Genomic DNA, 13,505 nt, shown 5'->3' on the forward strand with positions numbered 1-13,505 from the left:
AAACCTGAGGCTTGGAACTCATTGGTGGCTTCAGTCCTTTCTAAGCAAGGTCGCCCCTAGCCTAGAGAGAGAAGGGGCCTGCGTGTCCCCTATAGGACGGTGGGCTCAAAGCCCACAGAGAGTTTCCAATGCCCCCTCCTCTACCCACCGACCCACCTCTCATCAGCCCGATCAGGCAAAACAGCCACAGTCCCCTCTGGAGTCCTTTAAAAAAAATCATCGTTTAACCAAAGGCCCTATAACAATTCTTCTTGTGCTTTTCTGAGCGGAACAGGGGAGGATGACAGAGGCGGAATGGAGCCTCCTCCCCTTCCCCCCGAACCTAGGCTGGACTTAGTGTTTCTAATAAACAGAGTAATGTGAAGTCACGATGTGTCACTTCTGAGACTAGGTCATAAAAGGCATTTTTGTTTTGTTAATCCTCAGAGGAGGAAATTTTTCCACTGGTCTTTTAGAGAGAGTGGAAGGGAGGGGGAGAGACAGATACATCTGTGAGAGAGACACATCAATTGGTTGCCTCGCACACGCCCCAACCAGGGCCAGGGCTCATGCCTGTAACCGAGGTATGTGCCCTTGACTGGAATTGACCCCAGGACCCTTCAGTTTGCAGGCCGATGTTCTATCCATTGAGCCAAACCAGGTAGGGCTATAAAAGGCATTTTGACTGCCTCCCTCTCTCCCTCTGGTTGTTGGTTCTGAGGGAACATCCCCATGGAGAGGTCTATGGGACTGAGAGGAAGGAACGAAGGCCTCCAGCCACAGCCGAGCCTTCAGATGACACACAGCAGCTCTGGATGACAGCTGGACTGCAACTTATTAGAGACCCAGATGAGCTGCTCCTATGTGTCTGTCCTAGAGAAACTATGCAAGGCAATAGATATTTGTTGTTTTAAGCTGTTAAATGTTGGGTCATTGGTTATAACAGGTAATAACACACTCTCACTACCTCAGAGGAAAGCCGTGGTCCCTGTCTTCCCTTTAGTTCCCTGCGGATCTCTTCTCTGTTCAGAGAGCCTGGTGTCCCTTTGGTACCCTCTACCCGGCCGGTCCATGACTTATACCGTGTGTCCCCACAGTCTTGAGGACTGTGTTCTGAGAAGAGAGGGATGGAGAGGGGAAGAGCTCCCCGAGACCTGGGTCTGGAAATCACGTCCTTGCCCGCCATCCACAGTGACACCTGGGATTGGGAGAATGACTTTCTGCAGAGAGCAGCCTTCCTGAGGCCATGGACCGCTCTTGTTTCTGAACCTGGGGGGTGCCTAGTGACTTCAGGCAGGCCGACAAGCTAGTACGAAAAGACTTTCCCAATAACGGGTTCCCTTTTGTATCCTCTGTTCATCTCCGGTCCCCTCTTGCTCTTCTGCAGTTTCTGCAAAAGGTTGTGTCTCCTTTCAACTTTGCAGTTAAGCATATCTGACATTAAGTGGGGATTCCAAAAATGGATGGAGATGTGATCTGGCTTAAATGTTGCAAGGTGCACCACTCGACTCCGCCCACTAGCTGTGTCCTGCCAGCACAGACACAGTCGTGAAGGAGGTGTTGATCGATTCTCACTTCTCTCAATTATACAAGGGATGGAATGTAGTTTTTGATTTAAAAAAAAAAATCCACGTTGCTCTTCTGTCTGATCACAATCTATCTCAGTTCTATGGGGCAAGATAGGATAGTTACAGATGTCAATCTCTTGGAAGGCTTGGAAAAGGCAACAAAGCAGGGGACTTAAGCAGCGGAGTGAACCCCAAAGCAATTCTCTAATCAGAGCCCCCATGCCAACAGCATCAGCACCATCCGGAAACTTGGTGGAAGTGCACATTCTTGGGCCGCACCCTGACCTACCGAATCAGAAACTCTGGGGCCAGAGCCCAGCAATCTGTGTTTTAACAAAGCCCCTCGGATAATTCGCATGCATGGCTACAGGTTGACTATCACTGACTTAAAGGATTACACATCTAAATTATTCATTCACCCATTCACAAGACATTGATTGAGTGCCTACTATTTGCCAGACACACTGGGGCAATGAGGAGGAATTATAAGGAACTCCTTCCTCAAGGAGTCCACAGTCCTCCCGCCCTTGCTTTATGACAAAGCTTGAAAAGAGAGCAGGAATTTGAAGACACTAATCCAGGGAATGGAAATCTTCTTTACATGTAACTCATTTCAATGGACAGGAGGTGCATTGAAATTGTTCCCCGCCCCCAGGAATGATCACAGTCTCAAAATAGTAGCTCCTCTAAAGTAAGTAAATGTGTGGGTTTAAGGTATCGTGTACAACTGGCTCAGCCTTTTAAACTTAAAGGAAAAAAAGATTTTGTAATTTCATCATGAATGAAATGCAGGATTACCTTGAAGATTCACTTAAGTTTGTGCCTATTTTTCAATGGACAAATTATTTTGGCGTTTTATCATCTTTGATGAAGTAAGAGTTCCTCCCCTCTGTAAGCCTAAAAACATCCTAACAGCTAAGACCTATCATGTGCTCCCTACAGCTGGGCTTGGGGCTAGCGCTACATTCATTAACTCATTTGGTCCTCCCCTGGCTTTTACAAAGCAGATGCAGCAAACACACTGAATCTCACAGATGAAGAACAGCGACTGGAAGATGCAGGAAAGGAACCCAGACCCATCTCTTAACCTCCTGTGAATTATCCTCCTGTGCTATACCTTCAGTCCCACTGGGTCATTCCACTGCTCATTAAACTACTGATTAAGCCCTGGCTGGCATGGCTCAGTTGGCTGAGCGTCCTCATGTGAACCAAAAGGTGGCCGGTTCAATTCCCGGTCCGGGCCCAGGCCCAGGTTGAGGGCTTGATCCCTGGATGGGGCGTGTGCGGGAGGGAGGCAACCGATCCATGTTTCTCTCTCACAATGATTCCCCCCTCCCTCTTCCTCTCTCCGCCTTTGTCTCTTTAACGTAAATAAAAAACCCCACCACTGATTAATGGGGGAAACATAAAAGAAAATATCACCACTCCCCTGAAAGATTGCTAGGATGACACCACTGGCTAAAGCTCAATTGGGGGATTTATTTTCAAAAGTTAAAGTTCATGCTAGATTTCTCCTTTAGCACCATAGATAATTAGGAGCGGACTATAAACTTGTTATGGTCACAGCATGAGTGGCCTGCGTACACATCTCCTCCAAGCTCAGCAGATCCAGCTTGGAGAAGGGGCCCCACGTGTGCTCCCGTCTCAGGTCGCCTCAGCGATGCTCCACGACCCACAGTGACACTATCAGGGCGATGATTTTCCTGTGGTTGGGGATGCATTTGAGTTGATCCAGCCAACCCTGAGCCTTTGTGACTATGGACACCCATAATCCAGCAGCTGAGGGCGTGAAGGGTGTGACCAATAGCCAGAGAAGAAATCAAAGCTGTCTGGCAGGGCCAGCAACACACTCAGCCCCGTGGCGGGGGCGTGAGGCCTGCCTTGGCTGGCCAAGTTCATCCGCTGGCCAGGCCGATCCTTCATTCGCAGGGCGTCATGAGTCACCCGCCTTTTGGCCACCAAAAAGGATCAGGAGGCCTGTCTCCTGATGGCACCCTGGGAAGAACCTGGTGACTTTAGTTACAGGCACCAACAAAATGTAAAGTCCACGTGGGCTGTGTAGAAACCAGGTGGGTATCTTTCAAGCTACATACTAGCATGCAACTTGGGGTAAACCGAAACGCATCGCCTTTTCCCTTGGCTCTCTGTAATCAAGGATTTTTAGACCATCAAGTCCAACCCCTATCCATTTCTAATTCGGGGTGCTTGTTGGCTTCTGCCGAGACATTGATTTGATTAGCGGCATTCTGTGGAATTACAGACATGATCTGTTGAGCTTGCAAATGCATGATTTATTTCAAGATTCTGAAATGAGAAACACACCTATTAATGGCACACTGGGGGCTGGGAGATTCTTTGAAAGCATTTCATGCATATAAATGGGACATGTGATGAAAGTATCTGCTTATAGTCACCGTCCCGATGCCAGGGACCACCCCACTGTGCTCCCCAGCCTCGCGGAGTGACGGCTCCTCGGGAAACCGCTGGGATTAGATGATCTGGCATTTGGACACCCCTATGCCACCTCATTTATCTACCTGTGACAGGGACAGTGCTGGAAGAGAATCAAAAGATGACAAATTGCTTCTGGTTTTAAAGGAGCTGTTCAGGATTGGTGTACGCCCAGGGGGAACCAGGTTTCATGCCAGGAGCCATCACTTCATCCCGTTTTAAGGCCACATTTTGGCAAACACCAACCAGCACATGATTGCTGTCTGCTTTCACCAGTGGGTTTAAGACACCTGCTCTGTAGGCCTGAAATCCAGTCCTTCTGAAGATGGTGCGGAGGGAGCAGACCTGCCCACACGCTGCTGGGAGGCGAGATGGCAGGCATCGCACACGGGCTACAGATGAGAGGGATCTGTCCCGTGTCAAGGCAGACAGATAACACGGAAGGATTTTGCACGAGTCCAGAGTAGAGATACGGTATCAGTAAATGACTGGGAAAGACTGACTCCTGTGAGACAGGAGACAAAAATCTTCACCCCGAATTCCTAGGATACTGGTCACTGGAATCTGTTTTTGTGGATAAAGAATCCCCCAAACTTCCAACCTCCCTTTGGGCAGGGAGGGGGCACATGGCAAGTTTCAAGATGGTCCACCTGAGCATAGGTCTGGCCTCTGCTACCCTCTGCTTACCAGCCAGGGGTCCAGCCAAGGCTGGGCATCACTCCAGCTGTGGCCCTACTGCCTGCTTTCCCGCCCATACCCCCTCTCTGGAAACAACTATGTATTACCTGGTCAACACATCCAGTCCTCTCTCTCTGGAGGTGAACGTTCCTCAGCCAAGCCCGTTTGTGTTTCTTCTCTGCCGTGTGCTGGAACTCGCAAGGCCAGAGAAGTGCCTCACTATGCTCATGCACAGAGATGCCAGGCGCTCTGCTAAGCGGTAACTCATAGCTACTCATCTTATCCTGACACTCTCCGAGACAGGTCCTAACACTCTTGCCATGTTGTGGATGAGGAAACCGAGGCACAGAGAGATGGAAGGATTGGCTGAAGGTCACTGAGCTGGTGAGGAGCAGAGCCACAGCCACGCCCAAATAGCTTGGCTCCAGGGTCCGCCTGGTTCCTAACCCCTCTGTGGCCTCTCTAACATAACCCTCCTTCATACACAGCAGCCGAACCCCATGTGGGCACGGGTTTCCCAGGCCTTCCTCATTGCCTAGGCCCAACCCTCTGGAATTCAGTGGGTGCTCGGATCAGAACCGCAGAGCCTGCACTGTGGAAAGACAGAGGCTCATCTTCAACCCCCCTTATTTTTTCTAAATTCAGGTCAGATGTCCAAATGTTAATGTGGGGCTTGTTTGTTTCACCATGTTACCCCAGACTGCTTCATAGATGGTCTCTCTGTCTTCCTTCCTTAGACAAGCACCTGGCCCTGACCCCTACCTCCTGTCTCTGGCAATGATATTGCCCCATTATACATTTCAGCTCAAAATTCTGATTTTCCACGTAGCAGTGAGGCATATTTATAGCACAAGTCACATGCCAAGGCATTTGCAAGTTTATTATCCTATATAATAAAAGGCTACCTGGTAATATGCAAATTGACAGAACAGCGGAACGACCAGGTTGCTATGACGTGCACTGACCACCCGGGTGCAGACGCTCAATGCAGGGGCTGCCCCCTATTGGTCAGTGCACTCCCACAGCGGGAGCGCCGCTCAGCCAAAAGGCCGGGCTCATGGCTGATAGCCCAGCGGTGGTGGTGGGAGCCTCTCCCACCTCTGTGGCAGTGCTAAGGATGTCCGACTGACGGCTTAGGGAGTGGGCCTAAGCCGTCAGTTGGACATCCCCTGAGGGCTCCCGGACTGCGAGAGGACGCAGGCCAGGCTGAGGGACGCCCCCCGCCGCCGAGTGCATGAATTTTGTGCACCAGGCCTCTACTGTCTAATAATAACCTGGGAACATATCCACGATGCCAATTCCACAGACGGGCAAAGGGAGGCAGGAGGTCACAACAAGGTTGCAAAGGCGTCCTAAACTGCCCGGTCTCTTGAGCCACTTATGTACAAGTCTGTCTCTGGATTGCTTCCTCTCATCTTCCTGTTCCACAAACTTATCTGAGGCCTGGGAATGAGTGATGTTATCAAGATCGAGTTGTACTGCATCTGTGCTTATTTCCAGCTCTCAGAATACTAATAAGCAACTCTAAGCCCTGGTGGCAGGAACGTCGACGTTTAGCTTTCTGCCAAAACCCATTCTCATTAGTAGGTTTACATGCGTGAAACACATACGTGGAGTTTTCGGTCTGCACAATTCTCTCATCACCCTAAGTTGCAACTAATCAGAATGCTGAGTGGTCTATTCTCATGCAGAACACAACCAACTGCCTTCAGTGTCTGCTGAGATGACTCCAACTTCTGTTCTGATGGAATCTTCCGGTCAGGAAATGAAAGGGTAGATCATAACCTATAAGCAGATTGAATAATATTCCTTCGGAGTCAAAATTCTGAAACTGCTTTTTAAATAGTTATTACAGAAAGCCCTGATCCCATGTGAAAGCGATACGAGAAAGCTAGAGGATGTGTTTGCTGCATGTAAGTCTGGAATTAGAAACTGAAAATGCTGGAAGTTTCGTAAAGGCAAACTGGCCTCAAAGAGGGGACACACCGTTTTGTTGGTGCTGTGCATTTCCCCGCCGGGGTCTCTGTTCATGGAAAACACACTGGGGTGAGTTGAGTCTGGCGTACTAGTCCCCGCTCTGCCCCTTTCAGCTGTGTGACCTTAGGAAAGTCACTGAACTTCTCTGAGCTTCCGAATCAGGGAAGCCAGCCCCCAGCCACCTACTTTACTGAGTTGTTATGAACATCAAAATGAACAAGCTACATGAGAATGCTTCATGCATGGCAAATGCTGTAGACATTTCTAAAGATATATGATCACCCTCAAAAGGCGGTAGTGAGAACAGAAGCCTCTCATCTCGGTTTTCAAAAGCATCATCTCCTAGCGATATGGCTGCGAAGTGGCATTTGGGAGTGTGACCATGGAAGGCGGTCTCCGTCATAGCTGGCAAAAGCAGGCAAAAGTGCACTGTTTCATTCGTTCACCATTCTGACTCACACTCGCCCTTCAGTCCTTATCTTACCATCAGTGCGATGTGTGGCACCTAGTGGGTCCTCCGAAACGTGAGACAAATGAAAGAACGCCAGGCTAAGGATTTCAGTGCCTCTGGCGCAGAAAGATCATCCTCGGGGGTGGGAGGGACTGAGAGGAGGAATTTCTGGAAGCCTGGGATGCGGGTGATCCGTTGACTTGAATCTCAGGGATTTGCTAGGACAAGCTGGTCACTCTACCTGAGCCTCCTCCCAGCTGGCAGGGATGACAGCATCTGAACTCAGGAAAGATTGGCGGAAGGCATGTGTGTCTCTGTGTTCCTAAAGAGTGGATCCCTAGAGATGTATAGCCTGGGCACTTCCCTGCCCCCCTTTTTGCCCCCATTAGTTTCCATTTCCCTAGCTGACACCATCTTCTCACTGTCAGGGGTCCAACAGAATCACACCCCATCTATTTTTCCTGCATCAGATTATCGCCTCTAAGATATTTCCCTGGTCCCTGTTGGTGGCTTCCTGCCACCAGCTAAGTCTCATACTTAACAGCTCGAGGCATTCAATGCAAACCTGCAGCCTCCAGCAGGACTTGCGCTCGGAATCGTCAGGAGAGCGCCGAGCTTCACCAGCCACACACGTGTGCTGCAGCACTGCCATCTGGACCGGGGCTGACTGGTGCACATGGCAGGGAAATTACATCTCGGGCCAGGGAGGAGATGCGATCCGTGGGGATTTCCCCTTTAAAAACGTGCAGCAAAAGCCTGCCTGAGACCATTCAATATTCATAAATGGAAAGCAGAGATGGCGTTCCTGTTCCGCCAAGAGCAATAGCTATTTATCACGGCAAATGACTGAAATAGTTGTACGTACAATGCTTTACTCAGCGCTGTAAATTACGGTATACAGAAGATTAAACTTAAGCCTAATGCTACCCCTGAGCTTCAACAGCTGAGTCCTATAAATGGATACCCGTTAAGAGGAGAGACTCTTTTTCCTGGTTACTATTTAAAAGTGTACCTCTATTAAAAGCTTGTCTTAAACATAAATTACCAGGAAGCCCGCCCCTGGGCCCTAGGCAGGCTCTTCCTCTAGGCACTGACACACAGAGGCACATCGGTATGACATAGTGATACTCCGAGATGTGAACCGTGTTGTGCTGACCTGCAGAGGGATGGAGGGGAGAGGGACTTCGCAGAGGGCTGAATGAGCACTCACTTCTGGGGGCGGGAGGGGGCTTTGGGATGAAAATGATCCTGAACCCCAAACCACTTCAAAGAGAATGTTTCTTCTGGTATCTGCTGTTCTATGAAGTATCAAGAAACCCTGACCGAGAGCTGAAGCCCCAATTTTCCTAGCTGGATGTTATTCTCTAAGCACTTGCTCCTCCAAGTGTGGTCCATGTATCAGAAGCACCAACATCACCTGGAAGCGTGTTAAGAAACACAGACCTACCGAGTCAGAATCTGCATTTTAGCAAGGAACTCCTGGGTGATTCACACCCACATTAAACTCTGGGAGTCAAGGTATAAGGAAGTGTGAACAAGGAGAAGCTCAGTAGAAATCGTACGCGTGAGAAACAGGATTTGCAGGAACAGGCCCTAGCCGTGGACCCAGGATACCGACTTCTCTTTTGTCCAATCCTGCTTTGGAACACTTTCAGGAATTTGAGGGATAGATTTTTATGAGCTGGGAATGAATGTCTCACTCTGAACTTGAGAGACGACCCAGAGCACCGCAGGGTATGAAACTGAGTAAATTAGTACAAAGCTCATGCTTTATAAATCAATCAGGATGCCTCTAATCCCCCTGTGAGTGGGAGGCTGAGAATGCATGGCAATGTTTTGAGCCAGGATTTCATTCTTTGTTGTAATTACCAGTTGACATTAAGTAAGAAAAGTATGCAAAGGTCTTTGTGTTGTTTGAGACAAAAGATTCAGGAAAGCCGTAGTCTACTAGAAAAAAAAATGTCTTTCAGTATGCATGTTAAAAACTTAATGGCAATCACTGCATAAATAGATATTTATACAGATCAATTTGGAAATAAAATAAAGTCTATTATGGCCAAGGTAGCAGAGGAAAAAAACAGAAAGAGGGTTAAGAAAACTTTGCTAATCTAATGAAAGGCAGGACAGGAGTACAAAGAAGCAAATAAAATGCAAGATAAACAGAAACACAAATTAAAAGATAAAAATAAGCTCAAATATATAAAGTTATCACAATAAATGTAAATGGATAAAACTCACCTATTATAAGACACTATCAGATTGGACTTTTTAAAAAGCCAGCTATATACTGCTTACAAGAGAGACACCTAAAACAAAATAACACAGAAAAGTTGAAAAGATTGGAAAGAGATAAAGCAAATACATATTGACCAAAAGGAAACTGGGTAGCAATGTTAATCAGATAAAATAGTACCTAAGGCAAAAAGCATCATAGGGATGAAAACTCCACCAGTAAAAAGACATGAGTCATAAACTTATATGCACCCAATAGTGCAGCCTCAAAACTATAAAGCAAAAGCTGTTAGGGCTCCAGGAGAGACTTAACACCCATCACAGGAGACTTAAAACCCCCTTCTCAGAGATTATAGACCAAGCAGACAAAATGGCTTAGATTATATGAATAATCACAAAAAGAGAGATTCTATGAATTTTCTAATCACGTGATACATTAAAAAAACTGATCACCTGCCTGGCCAGCATGGTTCAGTAGTTGAGTGTCGACTTATGAATCAGGAGGTCACGGTTCAATTCCTGGTAAGGGCACATGCCCGGGTTGTGGGCTTGGTCCCCATTAGGGGGCATGCAGGAGGCAGCTGATCAATGATTCCCTCTCATCATTGATCCCTTCCTCTCTGAAATCAATAAAAACATTTACAAAAACAAACAAAAACCTGATCACCTGGTAATCAGTCACAAAGGAAGTATCATCTATAATAATAAAAGGGTAATACACTATTTAGACTGGATGTCCTTCCGAACGACCTTCCCGACGAAGCCGGGGCTGCGAGGGAAGCCCGGGTCCCGGGTGCGTGCAGGCAGCCATAGGGAAGCCCGGGTCCCAGGTGCCAGAGGGAAGCCGGTGCCAGCAGCCAGGGGAAGGAAGGTTTACTCTTGCATGATTTTCGTGCATCGGGCCTCTAGTCTACACTAATAAAAGAGAAAAATGGTAATTGGCGTACGACCGCTACCCTTCCCATTGGCTAATCAGCATATCCTTATGCAAATTAACTGTCAGCCAAGATGGCGGCCGGCAGCCAGGCAGCTGGAAGCGAACATGAGGCTTGCTTGCTCCCATGACTGCAGACTCCAACGTTCCCCACCTGCCTTGCAGGCCTCTGAGCTGGCAGTTTGAAACTTTGTAAAAAATATAGCCGGCTGGGATCTCAGAGCTGAAGTTATACATTGTTTCGATTATAGAACGGCAAACAAACCAGCAGCGGAAGCCTCAGAGCTAGAGCCAGAGCTAAAGCTGGCCCAGAAGAAAAAAAAAAAAAGAAAAAAAGGAGCGGTTGGGAGCTTCAGTCAAAACCGCCAGCCTGAAAGCAGCCCTCAGCCCCTCACCCAGGCTGGCCAGGTACCCCAGTGGGGACCCCCACCCTGAAGGGTGTGTGACCAGCTGCAAACAGCCATCATCCCCTCATCCAGGCTGGCCAGGCACCCCAGTGGGGACCCCCACCCTGATCCAGGACACCCTTCAGGGCAAACCAGCCGGCCCCCAGGCCTCTATCCTATATAGTAAAAGGGTAATATGCCTCCCAGCACCGGGATCAGCGGAGCCAAGAGGTCTCCTGGCACCAGATCAGCATGACAGGGTGCAGCGCCCAAACCCCCTGATCGCCCTGCGGCTCTGTGTGTGACAGGGTGTGGCATCCCAACCCCCTGATCGGTCCTGCTCTGTGTGTGACAGGGGGTGGCGCCCCAACCACCACCCCCCTCCACGGGCCCTGCTCTGTCTGTGACGGGGTAAAGCCATAACCTCCCCATCGGCCCTGCCCTGAGTGTGACAGTGGTGGCGCCCCAACCCCCTGATCCGCCCTGCTCTGTGTGTGACAGGGGGCAGTGCCCTAACTCCCCTATTGGCCCTACTCTATGCGTGACGGGGGAGCTCCCCAACCCCCTGATGGGCCCTGCTCTGTGCATGAGAGGGGGGAGCTCCCCAACCCCCTGATTGGCCCTGCTCTGTGTGTCACAGGGGGTGGCACCACAAGCTCCCCATCGACCCTGCCTTGAGTGTGATAGGGGGCGGTGCCCAACCCCCCAATCAGCCCTACCCTGAGCATGACTGAGGGTGGCATCGCAACCTCCCAATCCGCCCTGCTCTGTGCATGACAGGGGGCGGCGCCCCAATTCCCCAATCAGCCCTGCTCTGAGCCTGACCAGGGGCTGCACCTAGGGATTGGGCCTGCCCTCTGCCACCCAGGAGCAGGCCTAAGCCAGCAGGTCGTTATCTCCTGAGGGGTCCCAGACTGCGAGAGGGCACAGGCCGGGCTGAGGGACCCTCCCTTCCCCGCCTCCCGCCCCCCCCCAGTGCACAAATTTTTGTGCACCGGGCCTCTAGTTAAGTTATAAAATGGTTAACATCACTAATATTCTCTGGTGGCCATCAGAAGTTAAACTAAAACTCAAAAATAAAACAATAGTAATGGTCCCCCTGACCACGGTTTACGTGTGAAAACTAAAGCCACACACATAAATTACCACTTGGCATTGGTATGATTTTTTTCTATGTGTGGCCTAGTTGCTATGGGACCAGGTTAACATTTATCAGGGGTAACACCAGAAGCAGTAAACTCCCAAGCTATTATAACTTCATTATTTTGTACTTTGAACTAAATTCTAAATCAAAGGGACAATGGAGTACCTGATTCCAGGAAGAAAAAAAGGGACGTGTGTGGGTTAATTATGACCTAGCCAGGCAGCACTAGGGGCTGCTATTCGTTTACCCCAGACAGTGGCCTGTTCTGCCATCTCTTTTGACTCATCGACTGGCTGGCTGGACGAAAGAGACTGCCCTGGAAGTGCTCCTGGCACCTGGGAAAAGGTGCTATTCAACGGACATGGCATCATACAATTAATGGCTCCCTGGAATCAAGCGAAGACTGTCCTTAACAGTGTGTATGGGACCTTCTGTCTGCCCTTTCACAGGGCCAAGCACTTCTGAAAAGTGATCAGGGCATGCTGCATAGGCGACACACAAAAATACAGGCCCAAGTGCTTTGGGGGCGGTTGGGGGGGGGGGGGCAGTAGGGGGCTCGGGGAAGGCAGAGAGGGAAGAGTCCTCTCCAACAAAATCAAAACCAGACGGATGGTCCTTCCCCTGGACTGTGCTGCCAGCCCAACACCATTCCAGTGCTGGCGAATAATAAAACAAATATTAAGAAGGAAAACACCAAACAACCTAAAAAGAATAGAATGCAGGGTCGGTGTAATTAATATTGATCAAACCACTGACGACAGGTCTGCAAGTTCTGCAGGTGAGTGGGGATGGGGAGATGGAGCAACAGAAAGAGAAAGGAGAGGACCACAGCTCTTCTGCCTGTGCCATGGGCATGCATCCGTGGTGGTCCAAACAGCTGGTGGTTTCCTGGCTCACAAGCATTACGTGCCACAGAGTGGGGCAGCTCTCACAGGCACCCACCCCCTCCGGGCCTCCTCGCTGGTGCCCCAGCCCCTCTCAGCAAACATACATCAGCATCACCCTCCTTCCAAGAATAGCGGAGGCAAAGGCTTATTGTGAGAGCAGAGGTTCCTCGCCACCGCACCCTAGGGTGAGTGTAGTGGTAAGAATATGATAGTGGCGGTAAGAAAGTGGCACAGAGTTTTCAGAAAGTTGCTTCCGACCCCTGCCTCCTTAAATGCACTAGCAACTGGATTCATTCCTTTTTGGCGTCACCATCAGGACGACACCCCAGACGTGACAGTAATGCAGGTCACGGAGTTAGGGGGTCAGTCTGGGCCAGTGTCAACGTGACCTCACTCCTGGGGACAGACGCAGCAGCGCTCCCATGGAGACGGGCACTTGTTGGAGAGGGTTCCACACGGGGGAGGGCGGCCACAGAGAGGTGAGCAGAAAACCACAGCCTCGACACAAATGAAGCCACACTTGTCTTAGAAAAACGCACCTCTGGAGAAGGCTCAGGAATTTGAAGCAATAATTCCTGGGGGAGAAAAGCAAAGCATCTATGATGCTAATACACAAGCAAAGAACAGCGTCAGTCAGAAACCAAACCTTAGAAATCTGTCGTTCCAGTTTTGTAAACTAAAGACTATGGCTGCTTTCTCAGGAAAAAAATTATGATTCGCTCCATGTGAAGTAGGATTCATCAAAGTGAAATGATTTACTTACTCTTTCATCCTTTATTCCCCCCATTGACATTTGTGTGTCCTATGCAGCCACTCCC

At 49.5% G+C, this 13,505-nt stretch overlaps 1 protein-coding gene across 8 annotated transcripts in view; it reads right to left on the minus strand.

The window, feature by feature from the left end:
- The window catches only part of ATXN7L1 (ataxin 7 like 1), a 221,373-nt gene that overhangs the window by 119,878 nt on the left and 87,990 nt on the right, over positions 1–13,505 (minus strand). The window lies entirely within an intron of this gene.

The sequence above is a fragment of the Myotis yumanensis genome, unplaced genomic scaffold, assembly GCF_028538775.1.
Source record: "Myotis yumanensis isolate MYYU_CA2020_CCGP unplaced genomic scaffold, mMyoYum1.0.hap1 SCAF_9, whole genome shotgun sequence".
Taxonomy (NCBI): domain Eukaryota; kingdom Metazoa; phylum Chordata; class Mammalia; order Chiroptera; family Vespertilionidae; genus Myotis; species Myotis yumanensis.